Genomic DNA, 19,401 nt, shown 5'->3' with positions numbered 1-19,401 from the left:
AAAAAAAAGGAATGGAATTAATGAACCAGCTGCCTCGTGCTGGACTCTTTTCCCATACGTTGTCTAATTTAGCCTTCCCCAAATCCTGCAGCATCGATATTATCTCTGCAAGGGAACAGCTATGGGGGTTGCCAACAACTTGGAAATTAGAAAAATCAAGTTAATAACAGAGAGTTAATAATAGCACTACAGACACCAGATCTGAGCCGGGATATTAAAATGTAACTGGAAGGAAAAAAAAAAAAAAAACATAGAATGGCTTGTAAGCCAAACTATTTTAACTGGAGCCACTGACAAAGTTAAGCAGGGGTTACGTGGTCATTCCAAGAAGTGGAGGAAAGGACAGTCACAGAGCAGTGCCCATACCAGCAATAACCAGGGGGAAAGGGATCTGGGCCTAAGGATTCAACCTGTCAGTCACTGTGGTAAATTAGGTCTATTATGAAAATAGATGGAAGAAGCTTCCAGAGCCCAAGGCCACAAGACACTTAATTGCATAACTATTTAATCATACCCTGAATGCATTTTCACCAAGGAACTTTCCAATTATAATTTATTTTCCCATGTAACTTACCCACAAAAAGAGAAGGGGCCACTTGGGCCATTGCAACTATTTTGGCCAATGTGGTAACTCTGCCTCCCATTCTAATTTAATACATTGGCAGTGTATGTGGTTTTTATATCAGCCTTATGAATTCGGTTACTGTGAGTCTGTCCCAAGGGATAGAACACAATCTTGGTGAATTGAAACAAGACTAAAGGTCATACCTTCAACAATGGAAAGTGAGCCTCAATATTCAGCATCTCATGAAACATCTTAGCAGACTGACAATGAGTTTTGCCTTTTCTCTCCATGTAAAATCCTACTTGGAAGTTCAATCCTATTACCTACTTACCTTCCTTGAACATAAGTTTCCTTTTCCGTAAAATAAGAATATGCTTGTCAGAAATTAAGTAAGATAATGTAAGTAAAGTAGGTAGCAAAGGCCACCAACATAGGAACTCGACTGTAGGAACTTAGTTAATGTTAATGCCCTGTTCTTCTGGCCCCCATGAAGACATTTTCCTGGAAGCCAAAATTAGGGAACACACCACACCAGGGCTTTCATTTTTCTTCTGAGTCAGAAGTTCTCCACTTCCTAAGAAGTGCTTATTCACTCAACTAAATTTCCAGTTGTCAGGACCTCTCCTTTATCTGGAGTTCCTCAAAACAAAAACATAGGAAATAGAAGGGGACAGGATAACAACCAGTGGTACTTATCAGTTTAACAAACGTACAAGAGTCAGAAGTAGCATGGGTCCTGGGACTAAAGAGGTTAGCATAACTACATGGACACCGAGGGAATTGCCAATGAGCTTGTTGGGTCTAGCAGAAATCCCCTGGTTACTGACAGAAATCCACCAGCTCCAGGAAGAGGACATCACACAGTGACCACACTGAAAGCATGTTCTCTGGGGACCTCGCTAACTGGGAATACCATGGGGTCAAACGATCACCCAGCTCCCAGAGCCACAGAAGGCATTCCTGTCCTCTTGGTCATGGACACAATAATAAAATGGGTTATTGCTGCTTTGGATAAATTTGGAGGTGGGGACAAGGACAGAGTGAAAAGCAAGGAAAATTTCCAAGGCCATTTCCTCCCCTAGCATATTCTTTGACATCCAAGTTGGCCAGGTTGACAAAATAGCAATCCTTGAAGCATGCTGTCTGTGACACGAATGAACTCCTTCTTCACTTCTTGAATGTTTCAAGATGTATCTTTATAGCAACAAAGTAAAATGAAGATTAATGGGAGGAGGGAGACGCAGAGCCAAATCTTCCCCCACCAGGAATCATGGAGCACGAAGCAGCCCAGAGAGTTTGGCTGGGAGGGCTGCCAAGATCGCTGTCAGAGCAACGGTGGAAAGAATCCGTCTCCCCTGGCAAGGACCACTTCCCTCTCACCTCCTGAAGAAAGAGATGTATTTCCTAGAATAGATTCAAATCTCTTTCAGTCCAAGGTCAGAGACACCTCTGTCCAGCTAGCTTCCGTTTCCACACAAGGAAATAAGGACACCAATGCAGTCTAACTAAAGCTGAAATGGATAGAGTCCATGTGTAAGTTCGGGCCAAGAAAGTTCTTTCAAAATCTGGTCTCGGAGTTTTGGGTTTCTCCACTGATTTAGTTTCTGTTCTCAATGAAAAAAGGCCTGAAGGTAGAAAGGGTGGAGAATTAAGACTGCAGTGTCAAGAGTGCAAGACCACATTCAAGAGAGCCAGCTTTGGAGTCAAACAACACTGGCTTTGGATCCTGATCACACCATGAATGACTGTGTGATCTTAGGCAAGGAACTTAACCTCTCCGAGCCTCAGACTCCCGTTCTGCAAAAGTGAGCCCGATACCATCTTTGTCACCCAGTTGTGCAGATTAAATGAGATAACATATGCAAGGTGCATAACACAGCCTGGATACTTAGTAGATGCCAGCCAAGTGTTAGTTTCCTTCCTTTTCAAATTACCTTTTTAGAATTTCTGAATGCATTCACACCGAAAAGGACTGTGGAGAAGAGTGTCTTCAGTTATACTTTGCAGAGAATATGAAACATATGGGAGGAAGATATTGATCCCAAGCTGCCAAAATTATTTTTGTGGAAGGAAAATTCGAATCGCTCCAGATCCATACTGCACTCTTAGCTGCAGGTGTGCCTACAAAGTCTTGGATGCTATTAAGTTGAATATATTCATTATGACATAAATAGAATTCAGGGAGCTACTTCATTCAGGTTGGAGCTTTGAGTGGCACCATCTTCTGTAGAATCACTCCATTGGGTACGTATCAACACATTTGAAAATGTCAGCCTGGGAAGAAGAAGTTTTCTCCCTGGCATCTGAACACCTGGTGTGAGAAAGTCTAACAGAAAGGTGATGGCAGAGAAAGAAGAGAATAATTCTTATTCTTTCTATATAATCTAGTCAAGCAACACTGAGCAAAGCAATAGCTTTCTCTTCACATTTTTATTTGATACAGATTTAATGGTCTTTTGCAATAATCCGTGGGGCATGTTTACATTGAAATAGTAAGTTTCTTAGATATGAACAGCTCAAGAGCATTATAAACTTTATATCGTGCAGCACCATCTGCATAGAGGTGAGTGGTTAGTGGGGACAGTCGGGATCTGGGTGTACCACGGGAAGCAAGGGGCTGGAGGAAAGACATGAGCAAATTATTCATTCTACACTACGTGCCGGGCACAGTGTTTGGCACTTAGAGACACTGTATCACTTGAACTTCACAACATCTTCATGAGGTCAGAATTACCTTTTCCCATTTTAGAGATGGGGAAATTAAGTCCAGTGAAATTTAACTAGTAAATGACAAGGGTTAGCTTTGAACCCAAATGTGTCTAAATCCAAAGCCTCGCCTTGCCCAGTGTCCCATACTGCCCACCCAAGGACCTCAGATGGGCTCTAGTCCACCTGCTCCCTCCTTTTATGGCGGAACCATCCCCAGCCCAGGGAGGTGAAGTGCACCGCTTCAGGTCAAATAGTGAACTCATGTTGAAGTTTGAAGCAGAAGCCAGATTCTCTGATGGCGGTACAGTTCATTTTCCCCCATGTGTCCCTAGTCAGAAAGCCCCCTGGATGTGGGCATTGCAAACCTGCTCCTTGCTCAGTGATCTCCTGCTCAGGAAACAGAACTTGAATTTACCCACATGTTACGGGCAACTGGAGTTCTCCGCGACACCTCCCTGTCTATCACCCCTCCAACTGATACGTCAGCATAACCTATCATCTCTACTTCCAGAAAGCCACCCACAGCCTCAGTGACGCCACTGTTACCTCCTGACTCTGAGCTGTGATTATGGTAGCCTCTTACCTGCTACTCGTCACTCCCGATGGGCTGTCTTCTGTCTAGCAGCTTCAAGAGCATTTCCCTTCCCTCACTCATTCATTCATTCATTCATTCATTCATTCAACAAATATTTCTAAGCGCTTATTGTGTGCGGGGCACTGTTTTAAGTGGGAATTCACTGGTGATAAAAATAAGCTAGAGGCCTGACCTTGTGAAGCTTACACTTTAACCAAGCAGAAGTAACCAGGCTAGTAGAAAGATAAATATGTACAACATACAGGAAGTTGCATTGCAATCAGATTCAGGAAGAAAAAAAGTGGGGAAGGGGGTAACATGTTAGAGAGGGCAGACAATGAGGCTGAGAAGGTGACATGGCCGTGAGCACCTGCAGGGAGTGAGGAGTGAGCTGTGCACATACCTGGGAGAGGGATGTTCCAGGCTGAGGGAACACAAGTACAATGTCCTGAGATAGGACAGCACACAGGACCGGCACAGTCCAGGAATGGCACTGCGGCCAGAGGGCTAGAACTGAGAGAATGGGAGTGGGGAGGGTGGGGGGAGAAGCCTTTAGAGGGAGCCCTTGGGCCAGAGTTCCCACTGGGAGAGCCCCTCACACAAACCAAACATTCTCCTGGGCAGTTTGCATTTATTGATTCTTCATTTTCACAAACGGACAACCCTCCAAATACCATTTTTTTAAATGCAGAAATTGAGATTTGGAGAAGTTCAACGACATGCCCAAGGTCACACAGAGCTGAACTTGTCTAATTTCATTGTGCTCCAGCTGCTTCTCTACGGATCTGGGTCTGTGCTGTGCTATGAAGTCAGGACACGGCTTCAGTAAAATGTTCTTAGCCATAATGTCAATCATGGGTTGAATTATGACCTCAGTTCTGAATTGTAAAGAGCTGCTCAGAGCAAGCTGTGAGCTCGGACTGAAATTTCACCCTGGACCACAGCCAAGGTTAGGTTCTATGCTTCGAATAAGCTGAAAGACCTGCAGCTCAATTTCCAGGGACCTCAGTTTCCCCAGTGGAAAATGAGATTGGACTTCACCAACTGGTCTCTGGGTTAGAGGGGCCCTTAGAGGCTATGCAATTCAACACCTGCATTTGGAGTGGGTGAGACTGTCCCAAGGAGGAGGCATGCCCTGAACAAGGTCACCTAGTGGGTCAAAGGTAGGGCTGGCACTCCCAGCCTGGCACCTTCTCCCGGAGTGCATGCCTCCCTCTATGGAATGTGTGAATTACTCTGCCTTGGCTTCAAAGCATTAACGTAATGGGAAGACAATGAAAGCTTGGACAGGGCTTCCAGCTGACTCCTCGAAGGAACTTTCCCTAGCCTGGCATGATGCTGGCCCCTCCTCACACCAGGCAGTGAGCTGAACGGTGAGTCCCAAAATGATGTGCCCACATCCTCACTCCAGGACCAGTGCATCACACGTCATATGGGAGAAATGCGAGTGTTACTTGATATGGCAGAAGATACGATTAAGTTTACCATCTTGAGCAGAGGAGCTCATCCTGTATTATCATGGTGGGTCCTAAATGCAATCACATCTCCTTGGGCGCGTGGGTGGCTCAGTCGGTTGGGCGTCTGCCTTCAGCTCAGGTCATGATCCTAAGATCCTGGGATGGAGCCCTGCATCAGGCTCCCTGCTCGGTGGGGAGTCTGCTTCTCTGCCCCTCCCCTGGCTTGTGCTTTCTCTCTCTCTCTCTCTCTCTCTCTCTCGTTCACTCTCTCTCATAAATAAATACAATCTTAAAAAATTTTTTTTAAAAATTAAAAAAAAAATCTCCTTGTAAGAGAGAAGCAGAGGGAGTTTTGAGACAGAATTGAGGAGGCTGACAATAGAGGCGGAGATCAGAGTGCTGGGGCCCTAAGCCAAGGAATGCTGGAACCACCAGAAGCTGGAAGTCGTAAGGAGTGGGTCCTGCTCCCCAGAACCCCCAGGGGGAACCTGGCCCTGCATACATAAATCCTGACTTCAGTGTTGGCTCAGTGAGACCAATCTCAGACTCCTGGGCTCCAGAACCATGAGAGAACACATGTCTGTCTTACTAAACCATGAAGTTTGTGGTGATCTGTCACAAAGCCCCAGGAAACCAATAACCCCTTAACAGCTAACTTTCTTCCATCTTCACGGCCCCTTGCCCTGCCCCCTGTGCCTTGGCCTGGTGGCCTCAGGGCCCCTGCGTGCAGCCTGCTCCCCTGCCTCAACCTCAGACCTCCCGGCCGTGTCCACCTCCTGCTCTCCTGCTTGCCACTCATCCTTCCCATCCCTCCCGTCCCCAGAACCTCCCTTCTCATAAGCCGCTCCCCAGGGCCTCATCCCATCTGCTGGAGACAACAATGGACCCGGAGCCTCCTCCGGCAGCACCACAAATCTTCATTAGGATCGTAACCATCATCAGCGTGCCGGAACCGCCGTGGGCTGTTAGCACGCCTTGGTGGCAGCGTGATGGATGACAGCCCCGCTGCTGTCCCAGCTGCCACCGCCTGATGCTGAGTGTCGTGAGTGAAAGCGCATGTGAGAGAGCTGCTTGCAACGGGGAGGAGGGCGGGGGTTGGCAGGGTGGGGGTCTGCTGCCCCCTTTTGTGCCGTCAGCAGCGCTATCCCTGGGTACTGGGACGAGCGGCCCCTGGTTAGCGAAGTCCCCTCTGTCCGCGCAAACCAGGCCAGGGGAGACCCGGGCAGCCTTACCAGGAAAACTTAGGGCACCCACTGAAACTGGAAACTGGGATAAATGGCAAATAAGTACGTCCTGTGCCCTCTCTGGCACATATTTATACTAAAAAGTCTTCATTTTGTATCTGAAATTCAAATGTAACTGGGTGTCCTGTATTTTTATTTGCTAAATCTGGTCACCCTCAACCTGGCCTGGGTGCCCAACGGGTGGCACTAGACAGTCCCTCTGTGCGCCACATCACAGCCTGCCTGTGAAAGGGGCATCTGTCCAGGCTGCTGGGAGCTGCCCTTGGACAGAAGCCAAGGAGTCTGTGGCATTTGGAGTCCTTACCAGAATGCCAGGAGCCTCAGGCCGGCACACCCAGCTCCCGAAGCTCAGGCAGAGGGAAAGAGCTAACCTGCTCCAGGAGCGGCCGTGGAAAGCGAGAGACCACCAGAGGCCACGGAGGTGGCTGGGAGAAGCTGCACGACATGCGTGCAGTTCACTGACTGCCACCAGCACGTGCTGGGCAGGGCGCTGCCCATGCAGAGCCGAGAGGAGCACAGCCTCTGTCCGGAGGGAGGCGAGGAGGCTACGGAATTTTCCATCCTCACTGCCCTGGACTCCGTCTCCGCCACTGGCGTGTCTCGTCTGCATCTCCTCCCAACCCTGAAATCAGCTGCTAAGTCCTGACCATCCCTCACCTGCGGCGTCCCCCCATGGCCATCAGCACGGCTGCAACTCTACTGCTCTTTGCTTTATGTCCTCACTCTCTCCACCTTGGACCAGTGCTCTCTATAAATCTGCTCTGTTTCAAGTCACATGTCACCACACCACCACCCTTCTGGCTCTGAGACAGCACAGACTAGCTGGACGCCGAAGCTCAAACCCACTGGCGCAGCACTTAGAGACCCCCGAGGTGAGTGTGCCCACCAGCCCACACTGAGAACCTGATGCTGCAGGCACGTGGGATGACAAGCTGTTTCTGGAAAGCGACCTGTCTAGATTCCTTCCTTCTGCTCCTCTTTGGAATCTGGGACTCAGCAAACTAAGAAGGGAAAAGCTTTGGCTAAACCTTCCTCAACGAACTTAGCCCGGCGTGGCCAAGGAGGGTTCTCTATGACCCACCAGGGATGTTCCTCGACCCCCTCCCCGATGACTAAGTTTCTATGGCTTTGGTCCTTCCTGGGGAAGCTGGTGTTGGTCAAGGCAGAGCCCCCAGGACACCTGCCCTTTTCAGGGAGCCCTCTCCCCTCAGCCGGAGACACACATCATTCCAACACGGCCCAAGATGACACAGTTAGGAAGAGATAGAGCTGAGTTTCAGAGCTAAGCAGTCCAACCTCAGAGCTTCCTCCTTCCTCCTTCATCTTCTCTGCTGTACAGAGCCTCTGCTGGTTCTCACCAGGGGACATCTGTGGACAAAGGAGGACCAGGGAGAGGAATTCACACTTTTTCTTATGGCTATGGTTATACATCTCCCTCCCTCCCCCGCAGTCTCTGTAATTACACCGCAACTCTGCACACCCCACTTCCTCCCAGCGTTCCTTCAACACCTTCGTCTTCCTGCCTATATTAAGGTAAGCTAACTGCTGTCAGTCACAAGTCCCAAATCTCTGTGGCTTAACACAGCAGAACTTCCCCATCTGCCGGCCATGCGTTTGTCCTTCCCTTCAGTTGCTCTTTTTTTTATTTTTATTTTTTCAATTGCCCTTCATCTCAAGAGGACTCATGGATGAACTTCCCCCACACTGATCTCTGCATCAGACTCTACTTCCCCGTTCCCCAAACTCCACGCACACATCACTTCTGCTCACACTGCATAGGCACACACACAGGTTGGTGACAAAGAGCCTGGAGACTAGGGTCTTGCAGAGTGTACCAGGAGCCGGACGGCACTGTGCTCGTTAGCACTAGGAGGGTCCACGATGGGCATGCTCCCCCCGACCCAACGCTTCAGCCCAAAGTGGATCGCTGGGGGAGTACGAGCCTCTGACAGTGAAGGGGGGATGTGTTTGGGGCGCCTGGGTGGCTCAGTCGGTTAAGCTTCTGACTCTTGATTTCAGTTCAGGTCATGATCTCAGGATCATGGGATCGAGCCTGGCGTGGAGCTGCTTGGGATTCTCTCTCCCTCTCCCTCTACCCCTCCCCTGCTCATGCTCTCTCTCTATAAAAAATTAATTAATTAATTAATTAATTAAATCAATTAATTAATTAAAGGGGGGAGGTTTTTGACCCTGAGACATGGTTCCAAAGTGCTGGACTTGGAATCGGGACATGCAGTGGGAGCCCCAGGCCTTCTACTTTCTAGCATCAGTAAAATGTTACTTTTCTTCCTCCTGCAAACTCTATTTCCCAAGTCTATAACATGTGGCCCCAAATGTTGCAATATAGAGAGCAGTTTTGAGGATTAACAAGAGAAACAGTGCGAAATCGATGACCCCCAGGCCTGGAATGGAAAAATCCGTCTCTCGATACTTAGCGGGTCCAAGTCTGCCTGCTGGCCTTGGCTTGATCCGTGTAAACACACTCACCGCTTTGACGATAAACCTGCGGGCGGGGGCGCTCAGACATCACATCCTATCAAGAGCTGACCAAATAGAAATGAATTAGCAAGCTGGAGAATTCAATATTATCACTGTTTGATTTTCTCTTTAACAAAACTTTGAAGATGTTTTCCTTTGGTATTAAACCACTTGATCTCAACTCGGTCTTCAGTGACCTCAACCGCCCTGGAGTTCTGCGGTTTGCATGAGTTGGACCAGGATCTGTTGCCGGGTTCTGGCATTTAGTCGAGATGGGCCTTTGAAGGCAGGAAAGAGCCTTGGCTGGCTGGAGCTTCAGGCGTGCCCCAGAGCACCACGCTTGTGGAAAGAGGCTCGCTGGGCAGAACAGCTTGGCAGGAGTTAGGGACTGTTTCCTTCTTGCCTCATGACCTGAAACCAAACCAGCATAAACCAACAATGTAATCAGAGCATTGAGAGGCTCTCAGAACTGAATCCAATCTATACAATACTCAGGGAGGAATGCTGGGGTATCAGAGGGGTCCATGTAAATTCTATTAGCCACTCAGCCGAGGCCCCTGAGCCCAGACCCAGGACCCAGGACGGGACCCCAGGGGGGGTGATGCAGCTATGTCCACAGCAGTGAAGATCTCAGGTTCTGGAGAGCACCAGCATTTACCTTCTGGGGTGCTACTTGTTAGCTGTGTGGATGGGAACATGTGGGCTACCTAACCCCTCTGTGAGTGAGTACTCCCATCTCTAAAGTAGAGAGCAAAATAGTACATGCATCATCATGTTAACGTGAAGATTTGTTGAAAGAAATCCAGGAAGCTCTTTAAAGGGGCACCTGGGTGGCTCAGTCAGTTAAGCGTCTGCCTTCAGCTCAGGTCATGATCCCAGGGTCCTGGGATCGAGTCCCACATCGGGGTCCTTGCTCAGCAGGGAGCCTGCTTCTCCCTCTCCCTCTGCCCCTCTCCCCTGCTCATGCTCTCTCTCTTTCTCTCTCTCTCTCAAATAAATAAATGAAATCTTAAAAAAAATAGTAGCTGGCATTTGGCAACTACACAATGAAGTTAGTTGTCATTATTATTATTGTTTTTATTACCATTATTATCACAAAAGGTGTCTTTGTTTGCTTACTGATGCTCTCCCTGAAGACTGACCTGCCCCAGGTCTGTGCTAGATCCCAGAGGTGGAGACACTTTCCTGCCATGGAGTTGCCCACAGTCTGCTCCGGAACAGCAGAAGTAGAGAAGATTCTGTTTTGATCCAAGTAGCTCAAGACCATGATGGCACCAATGGGAGCCCTTACCCTAACCTGTGGGCATGTGGCTGCAAAGACCAGTGGCTGCTGATGGAGGAAACACACGAGCCCCAGGGTCCCCGTGTGCAAGGGAAGGGGACGGATAGCTCGTGAATGGGCTGCTTAGGGGAGGCTCAGTGATGACTGTGAACATGGACATGGATCATGGGTGTCTACTGCCACCCACCCTCTGAAGGTAGACAAAGAATACAACACTCTCAAAACTGGAAGACACTTCCAGGGAGGAAGTGGGCTCCTTGGAGGGCTCCAAAGAAATATCCGTTGTTTTTGAGACCAAGATTTCCCATGTACGAGCTGTACAATAGAAAGCCACCTAACCTCTCTAAAAGTCATTGTTTTATACATAAAATGAGAGTAATAATACTTACAGCACAGCCTGCTGTGACAATTACATTAGGCGATGTTTGGTTATTTCTTTTTTTTTTTTTTAGCCACGGTTGGTTCCACATCACAAAGGGCGTTAAGCATTTATCAATAGGCATGGTCCAGCAGGAAAACTAAATCAACAATAAAGGGGGGAAACCAGGGATAAGAAGAAGAAACCAGCCCATATAACTGTATTCCATCTGATCCTGGACCAGAAGTGAGCGATTTTTGTTCTGAGCTTTCTAGTGGCCAAGGCAAAGAGAGAAACCTGGTCAGTTACGGGATTAGTGGTGTCCCTAAAATGAAAGCAGGGCTATCCTTCACAAGTGATGCATTTGTTTTAAAACTCTTAGCTTCTACAAAAATGTCCCCAGCTGCTCTTCACTACTACTGCTACAGGACCGTTCCCATCATCATCATCATCATTGCCCATCACCAACTAACATGGGGGTTTTCAAAGTAAATGTGAACTCAATTTCATGGCCATGGTGAGAAAATTTTTAATAAAATAGTATAAAATAAAGCATAACTGAACAAAACATAAGTATAATTTGTGAAACATTTGCTTCAATTGTCACGTAAATCGAGAGAGAGAACTGGATTTGTTGCCACAGACTGAAGGGTGTCCCACCACACCCCTACCCAGAATTCACATGTGGGAGTCCTAATCCCCAGTGTGGGCTTTATTTGGAGATGTGACCTTTAGGAGATAGTTAAGGTTAAATGAGGTCGTAAGGGCAGTGCCCTGATCTGATGGCATTAGTGTCCAATGAGAAGAGACACCAGAGAGCTTGCTTGGTTTCTCCCCACAGGACACAGCGGGAAGGCAGCTCTCTGCAAGCCAAGAAGAGAGCTCACACCAGAACCCAACCCTCCTGGCACCTTGATGCTGGACTTTCCAGCCCCCAAAATTGTGAGATCATAAATTTCCGTTACGTAAGTCCCCCCCAGATTTGGCATTTTGTTGTGACAGGCTGAGCAGTCGAAGACAGCTGTGATCTAAAGGACACTACTTAGTGGGCTCCATGTTCAAAGAAACATGGACGCTGCAAAGCAGATCGGCCCATCGCCTGACCATCTTGACTGTTCCAGTCTGTCTAGCAGTCATCCACGTGGACGTCCTCCTTTACACCAACATCGGAACACTGAAGTTCACTCCTTTCTTGGCATTGAGTCTCTCATGGTGTGAAAAATTCTTCCTTTGAGCTGAGATCTCTCACCCTAGGACTTCCATTCACCAAAACAATACCGCACATTCTGAAGCAAGTTTTTTTTTTTTTCCCCCATTCATTTATTTTGATGTTTTATTTGAATTCTCTGAAGGCCCTTCTCTGAGCAGACCTCTGGCCTAACCCCTGGAGGTGGAGAAACAGAGGTGCACAGAGCACAAATGTGGGGTCTCAAGAAAGAGCAAGGGATCTGATCCGGGGGCTCCCCAGGTGTGGACTGAGAGAACAAAGCAGAATTACATTTCAGATAGAAGCACAACCGCTGGATGCGCAAGGTGGGCGAACATCAGGATGGTCTGCTCGAAGGCAGGTCGGAACTCAGCATTGACAGAGGGGCAACTTCATGGTCAATGGTAGAAAGTAGCCCTGTATTTGGAGAAAATGAGAAGCCTTCCAGCAGATATTCTTCTCAACTACTTAGAAGAGGAAAACTCTTAAAAAGCACACAACTAACAACCCACAATTTAGGTTATTTGTTTCTGAGTCTCCTGAATTGAATTAACATAAGTCAGATTACTATGGATGGTCCATAAGGCCCTGGCAATATAGGGGAGGAAATCACAACTCACTGCCCAACTTGGACCAGGAACCCACATGAACCAATCAGCTGTGACCAGGGGCAGGGTCATGTACAAATATGGCAGCTCCTGTGGGAGCCACGTAGCCAAAGGGGGAATGCAGGACAGACAGACAACAGGTGTCCACAGGAGGGTTAGCTGAGAAGTGAAAACTTTGGATGGAAGTGGGAGTCAGAACATGCTGGCAGGCATTCCAGCATCTAATAGACTAAACTAAGGAAGAGAGGGGGCAATCCACAGAGATTCAAAAACCATGAGCTTTGAACTTAGACCTGAGTTTGAAACCTGCCATCTACTTGCTGTGTGAGCTTGGGTAACTTATGAACCTCTCTGATGCACAATTGTCTTAAAGACTGAAAGGGGAAAATAGTACCTAACTTTAACCTTTTCTGATTCTCAATTTTTTTTATCCATAAATAGGGAAAAAATAGTACCTAATTTGAAGGATGCTAATAAGAATTAAAAGGGAAAATATTTAAGTGCTTGGCACATGGCTGGTCTCATCTAAATAATAGCTATTACTCTTGCTTCTCCAGGTGACACCTAAGGACACAACTAGGGCCAGAGGCTGGAAGCTACAAGGAAAACTCTTTCGGTTTAATGAGCAGTCAGCTGGAATGGCTCCAAACCTGAGAAGGCTGCCCTCTACAGAATGAGCTCCCACTTGGAAAAAGGCAGCATGGCATAGGGAAAAGAACATGGGAATTAATTCAAATTTCGTTCAAAGGAATTAATTAATCATTGCAATCAATTAATTGCTCCCACTTACTAGCCATATCATCTGAAACAAGTAACTCGACCTCTCTAATGCTGTCTCCTTGTCTACAGAATTGATGGATGCAATGGTCCTCTTTCTGTCTCTGACAGGGGTGCTTGGCCGAGGATATAGGGACTGGGGGAATAATGTGTTAACTGTAAAGGGTCATACCAATGTAAGAAGGAATTCCTTGTTCAAGTAAAAGCTGAATAAAAAATGACCACCTGTCAGGACTGTGACAGCAGAAAGGCCTGCCCTGTTGGAAAGGAGCTGCAAACCCCCCACAGGTCTTCCATCGCGGGAAGCCATGGACTGTTCAGTTGAGCTCACCTAGACTAGGTCAGCCCATCACCTCATTTCTTCTGCTGGCAAGATTCCTGAACCATGGTCACTTCGATTTATACACCAATTTAAATTGTTTTTCTTGTGAACAAGCCCTTATAAAGCCCCATATTTACCAACTCAAGCTCACTTTTTAAAAATTACGCAGCCCAGAATTTTGCATTTGTCACCAATCTCAATGACAGGGTTCTCAAAAGGACACTACTAAACAATTTCATGATATAACTTAAATTCAAATGCCATAAAAAGTGGGCTGCAGTAGAGTCACTTTTCCAAGACTTGAAAGCTCAGCTCTATTCTTTATTCATTATGTGATCTTGAGGGAATTTATTCTCTGAGCCTCAATTTCTACATCCATTAAATAGGTATGAAACATACTTTGAAAGTCTGTGAAGATTATCATTGTGAATTTATTAAGTTGTGCAGATTACAGACAACTTATATCACACAGCTATTATGGTGTTTAGCTCATAGTAGTGTTCAAAAACTTTCAATTAACTTTTATTAAATTATACCAAGTATATGAGAAGTGCACACATTTTAAGCATACAGCTCAGTGATACCAAAATGAACATCTACTCAGTATATCAAAATGAATGTATCTGTGTAACCAGCACCCAGATCAAAAAATAGAATATTACCAGCACCCAGAAGTCTTCTCCATGCCCCTCTGGATGCTACCCACCCCCCAGGGTAGCCAGCATCTTGACTTCTCTCACCGTAGATCAGCTTTGCCTGTTTTTGACCTCTATGTGAGCGGAATCATACGGTATGGACTCTTTTGTGCCTAGCTTCTTTTACTCGGCATTTAATTTGTGAGATGGTATTATATGTAGGTGTATTTTATCCTCAATACATTTTACTATTATTTTTCAGTTCAGTTTGTGGGTTGTCACCATAAAACAAAATGGCTATCAGGGCAAACTTCCAAACTGCTAAACTATGATTCCACCAAATGACGGCTGCAGTTCAAAAAACCACTAGTTTGATATTTTGAATCACAGGATGATTCACTAAGCTTCCCTAGAGCATAATACATAATATGTGCACATCCTTTATAATAAATGAAATAAACCAAGCTGTCGCAACCAAAAGCTTAAATAAAAGCAGGCATGTATCAAAACCTCCATGGACTCCAAGAGGAAAGATTCAATTAGAATCAGGAGAATACACATTGCCTATGCAAATAGGTAAGCAAAGAACACTTTCTCTAAAGTCACCAACGGAGTTGTAAGGAATGGGCCAGCGTGAAACACAGTCAAAGGAAGATAGATGGAACTGGTATGGAGCCCTTAGCATGCTGCCCATTCATGGTGTGATCTTGAACAAGTTACTTCACTTCTCCGAGCCTCAATTTCTTCATCTGCAAAATTAAGATAATAGTACCTACCTCTTAAGCTTGGTTTGGAGATAAAATTCAATTATATAATTGTGTGAGATATAAAGTAGGTGCTTATATAATTAAGTAATGAGGAAAATGCCACCCCCTATCCCCTGCTCCAAACCTGATTTGTAGGTTTCTAAATAAATGGTACTATGAGTTTTTGAGGGCAGAGTTTGAAACTTACTTATCTCCAGATCCCAAGTGCCTAACATGGGGGGGACTAGAAGCTCATGTTGACTTGAGCTTCGCTTATCATGAGGTAGATATGTGGTTGTACTATGTACTTGGAGGGAAGATAGCGACACTACTGTTTAGTTGTAATCCTATATGTCAGCCATTGTGCCCATCACCTTGCAGATGGTAATGGACCTGCATTGTTCTGTCATTCAGTATTGATAATAATTCTATGAAACAGATTTTATAGATGAGGAACCAAAACCTTCTAAGTTAAGGTCATGTATCAATTACCTTAGGATCAAGATTGGGATCAAATACTGAGCTCCTTCCACTCACTGTGGTTCCTCACTGTCCCTTGCCATCTTGTCTGCCCACTAATTAGTTCAGTTCTTATTCATTCATTCATGTAATCAATCAATCAAGAAGTATATATAGAGCATCCCCATATGCCAGACTCTCTACTCATATAAAGATAAGAAGGGACAAATGAAGTGTCTACCCTCATGAAGCTTACAACCCAGCTGAGAGAAGTTAAATAAATAAGATTCAGATGGTGGATCTCTGAAATATATAAATAGAGAAATATAATTCAGGGCAGGGCACCTGGCAGGTAGGACTTTCCTGCAGAGGTGACATCTGAGATGGGACCTGAGGAATGTCCTCTGCAGTGGGTCCAGCTGGCATTTCCTCCTGCCCTGCTAAAACATCCTCTTTCAGTTGTTGCTGAAATTTACCCATGAAATATTCTAAGCCATCCCAGGCCTCCTATGGGGAGCAGTTTTGAAAGCTAGATTTACTTACAGATCAGTAGGAACAGATCCCAGTCGGCCTCCCTGCCAAAGTCCCATCAGCGCTTACAGATGGTTTTCACAAATTGCTGCTTCCCTATCTGTCTGGTCTGGCCCTCTCCACTCAAGGGAACAAACAGTCTATGTGGATGGTGGTGGATGATTGGGAAGAACTTTCCAGGCATCTTTTATGCAGCAACAGGCCCCTTCGGTTTTCACCCCCGCAGGAGCCCTTGACTTATATTTTTTTATCTTCCTGCTCCTCTCTGTCTCCATAGGGAGAAGAACGGCCAGTGACAGAGGACCTTCTGTGTTCTAAGCACTGCACTTTATGTACTTATCTGAAAATGCCTTTAGTTGTGGGACCCTGGACATTATGTTCTTATGTTTGGTGACACAGTCTTATACATGGTCACAAAGATGGTGATTGATCTTTATAGAAGTATTTATTTGTAAAGAGTGGGAGCATTGGTCCATCACTAAAACATTTGAAGGCAACATTCTCACCACTGAATATGTTGTGCAATGCTAGGTTGTCATAAGAGAAATGCTGGGTCCAAGGAAGAAGACGAATGTTAGCTATGAGGGAGAGCCTGAAGGTTGATGTCAGAAAGACCTGAATTCTAAACCTGCTTTACCACAGCAATGTGATTTTTAAGGAATCACTCAGTGTCCCTAAGCTTCTATTTCTCCATCTGAAAGATGAGGTTGATACCTAGAGAGATTTAAAATAGGAAGGAAAAGTATTGGTCCTAGCTATAACATTTAGTGTAAAAATGTGTTCAAAAGAGAGAGTGACAGACATGAGGCAATACTGACATTGGAAATTTACTATGATCCAAGGTCTGGCCATCCGTTTTATGACAATAACATGATTTTACAGCCCACACTAAAAGCCCACCTGTTTCTCAGGATGGAATCACACTCACCAAGCTCACTGAAGTGACTGGAATGTCAACTTTTAAAATGATAAGGAGGACTCTAATTGTAGTAGAAACCTCAAGATCACATCAGCATGACCACTGCTTACCACCCCCCCCACTGGAAAGCACAGAAGAAGCCAAATTATAATCAAGAGGTCAATGGATGGGCATGGAATCAGAACAAGAATTAGATGAGACACCTGTTTTGGGGCACCTGGGTGGCTCAGATGGTTAAGCGTCTGCCTTCAGCTCAGGTTCATGATCCCAGGGTCCTGGGATCCATCCCTGCATCGGGCTCCCTGTTCAGCAGTCTGCTTCTCCCTCTCCTTTTACTGTTCCCCCTGCTTGTGCTCTCACTCTCTCTGTCAAATAAATAAATAAAATATTTAAAAGAAAGAAAGAAAGAAGAAAGAAACACCTGTTTCAAGGCATCAGGGACAATGTGGTCATTGGTACAGAAATACTCATAACTCCTCTCCCTAGACACCACCTCTGTAGGCACTGTGAGGTTTGCCTCTATAGCTCTTCAGCTTCCCAAGGTCCTTTCCAATGGCTTCATTCTCTTTCTTGGAAATGCTAACATGTTCAACTGAGTTTCTTCAAATCTTTAGACCAACAAACATTTTTTTGTTGGAGAAGATTTTGCATTGCTTTGTTCTGATCTCCTGGTGTTGATTTTATAATTTTGCTTGCAGGAGACAATCTTCGTTCCACCCACACCTATTCACAGGGTTGCTAGGAATAGTAAATGACATAGATCTCATGTAGTACCTGGAAAATAGGTGTTTAAGAAGCTCTCTTGACAATGGTAGTGATGATGGTGGTGGTGATTTTGTGCGTTGGTCAGAACACACTTGTGTTACATCAGAATATTTCACAAAGGGAACAGCAGCAAATGTAAAGGGCAGGGGAGAGGTAAGTCAGAAATCATGGTCATTTCTTGATTCTTTCTTCAAATAGCAAATCCTATCTCTTAACCCGGAAACTGACATGTGACCTAAGCCGTAGCCATAGAACCCCAGCCTTATAGCAACAGAGACTGAAAGACAAATGAGGCATGTGACCAAAACCAGCCAAAGCATATCCTTTGCAAGTCCTTGTAGGGATGCTGGGCTCTTGTGTGCTAATGTTTTGGACCTTTTCAGAGTATGGGGAGAGGCCACACCCCTGTGGGCAAGACAGTATCCACTGAAGGAAGAGAAAAATCCCATTTTTCTCTTTCTAGATCACTGAGTAAGAAATAGAGTATGGGAAGATGGAGCTTCTTCTTGTCCTTGAGGATTGTCCTTGGGTCTATATTAGATGGACCAACATTCTGTGTGAAACAAAGAGTAAAGAATAGACAGCAGCCATGATGCAGCCTTGATTGGTGGTCTTAGCAGCCATAATCAGTGAGGGGTTCCAAGGGAAAGGGACATCTTCCCTCCAGTGGTGTAAACTTAAGGGCCCATCTCAGCCTCCAACCCTGAGCCCCTTCTACCCCTCACACATGCAGGCAGAATTACCCTCCACTGTCAACCCCAAAGGATTTGGTTTCATGTTATAAAGCATGTGGCTAATTCTCTTCTCCAATTGCCTCACATATAATGACACTTGGTACATTTATGCAGATTGATTTGTGGCTATGGTTTTGTCTTTCTATAGAGAATTTGGAGGCTGCAGACATGGATATTTCAGCCTAAAAGCAAATAAAACCTGTGAGCCTAGAGATGAATCTTAGTATAATCTAACTACACTGTGAAAGGCAAAGTGCTTATTTAGTAAAGAAGGATGTAATAAGGAGTGAAAATACTTTCTTAAAGTGTCCAAAGGGCCCATCATGTGGACAAAAGATCTGTTGTATTGTATGGAACCTAAAGGAGGAGAATTAGAACTGACAGATAAAAGTTACACCAAGATGGATTTTTATCTCATCTTAAGGTAAAAATGTGCAGGTCCTTATTCTTGATAATAAAGGGCAAAGAATGACTCCCATGTCTTCCCACCTCACCTTTAATTCCTGCAAAAATTCTCTGATGAGAACAGATACAAATCTCAAGAGGTAGACAAGCTGAAAACTGTGTAAGGAGCAGCAAATGCACCAGCATCCCTAAGGGAGGCTCCTATCTCTTGTGCTGTTATCATGGGCAGGTACCTGACAAGAACCTTATAGACCTCTTCTCATTTAATCTGCACAAGGACCCAAGGAGATAGGTACCCTCCTTAGCCCCACTTAAAGATGAGGAAACAGGCTTAGAAAGGGCAACTAACATGACAAATTAACTAATTGAATAACTAGACAAAACAAGAATTGATATTAGACCTGTCTGAGGCCTTAACCAGTAAATTAGACCTACATACATGTGCTAGGGTTGTTTTCAGTTTATTGAGCCATTTTATGAAATGTTTCAAGGAAAAGACTTGCTACTGAGGATCACTAGGCCATGCAGAAGGGTATTGTCCCAAAAAGAAGAAAGAGAAGAAAGAAAGAAAGAAAGAAAGAAAGAAAGAAAGAAAGAAAGAAAGAAAGAAAGAAAGAAAGAAAGAA

At 45.5% G+C, this 19,401-nt stretch overlaps 1 long non-coding RNA gene across 2 annotated transcripts in view; it reads right to left on the bottom strand.

Moving 5' to 3' along the window:
• Positions 1–6,441: 6,441 nt before the first annotated feature.
• Positions 6,442–19,401, bottom strand: part of LOC116648213 — an 81,324-nt gene continuing 68,364 nt past the window's right edge. For both annotated transcript variants that reach the window (XR_004302465.1, XR_004302464.1), the window contains 3 exons: positions 10,699–10,827; positions 9,037–9,438; positions 6,442–7,917 (listed from right to left, as the gene is read on the bottom strand). This is a non-coding gene — a long non-coding RNA (uncharacterized LOC116648213). The remainder of the gene's footprint in view (positions 7,918–9,036; positions 9,439–10,698; positions 10,828–19,401) is intronic.

This window comes from Phoca vitulina, unplaced genomic scaffold (assembly GCF_004348235.1).
Source record: "Phoca vitulina isolate PV1807 unplaced genomic scaffold, GSC_HSeal_1.0 scaffold42, whole genome shotgun sequence".
Classification (NCBI taxonomy): domain Eukaryota; kingdom Metazoa; phylum Chordata; class Mammalia; order Carnivora; family Phocidae; genus Phoca; species Phoca vitulina.
Note: the sequence above shows the minus strand (reverse complement) of the source record. Positions and strands in the feature narration are given on the sequence as shown.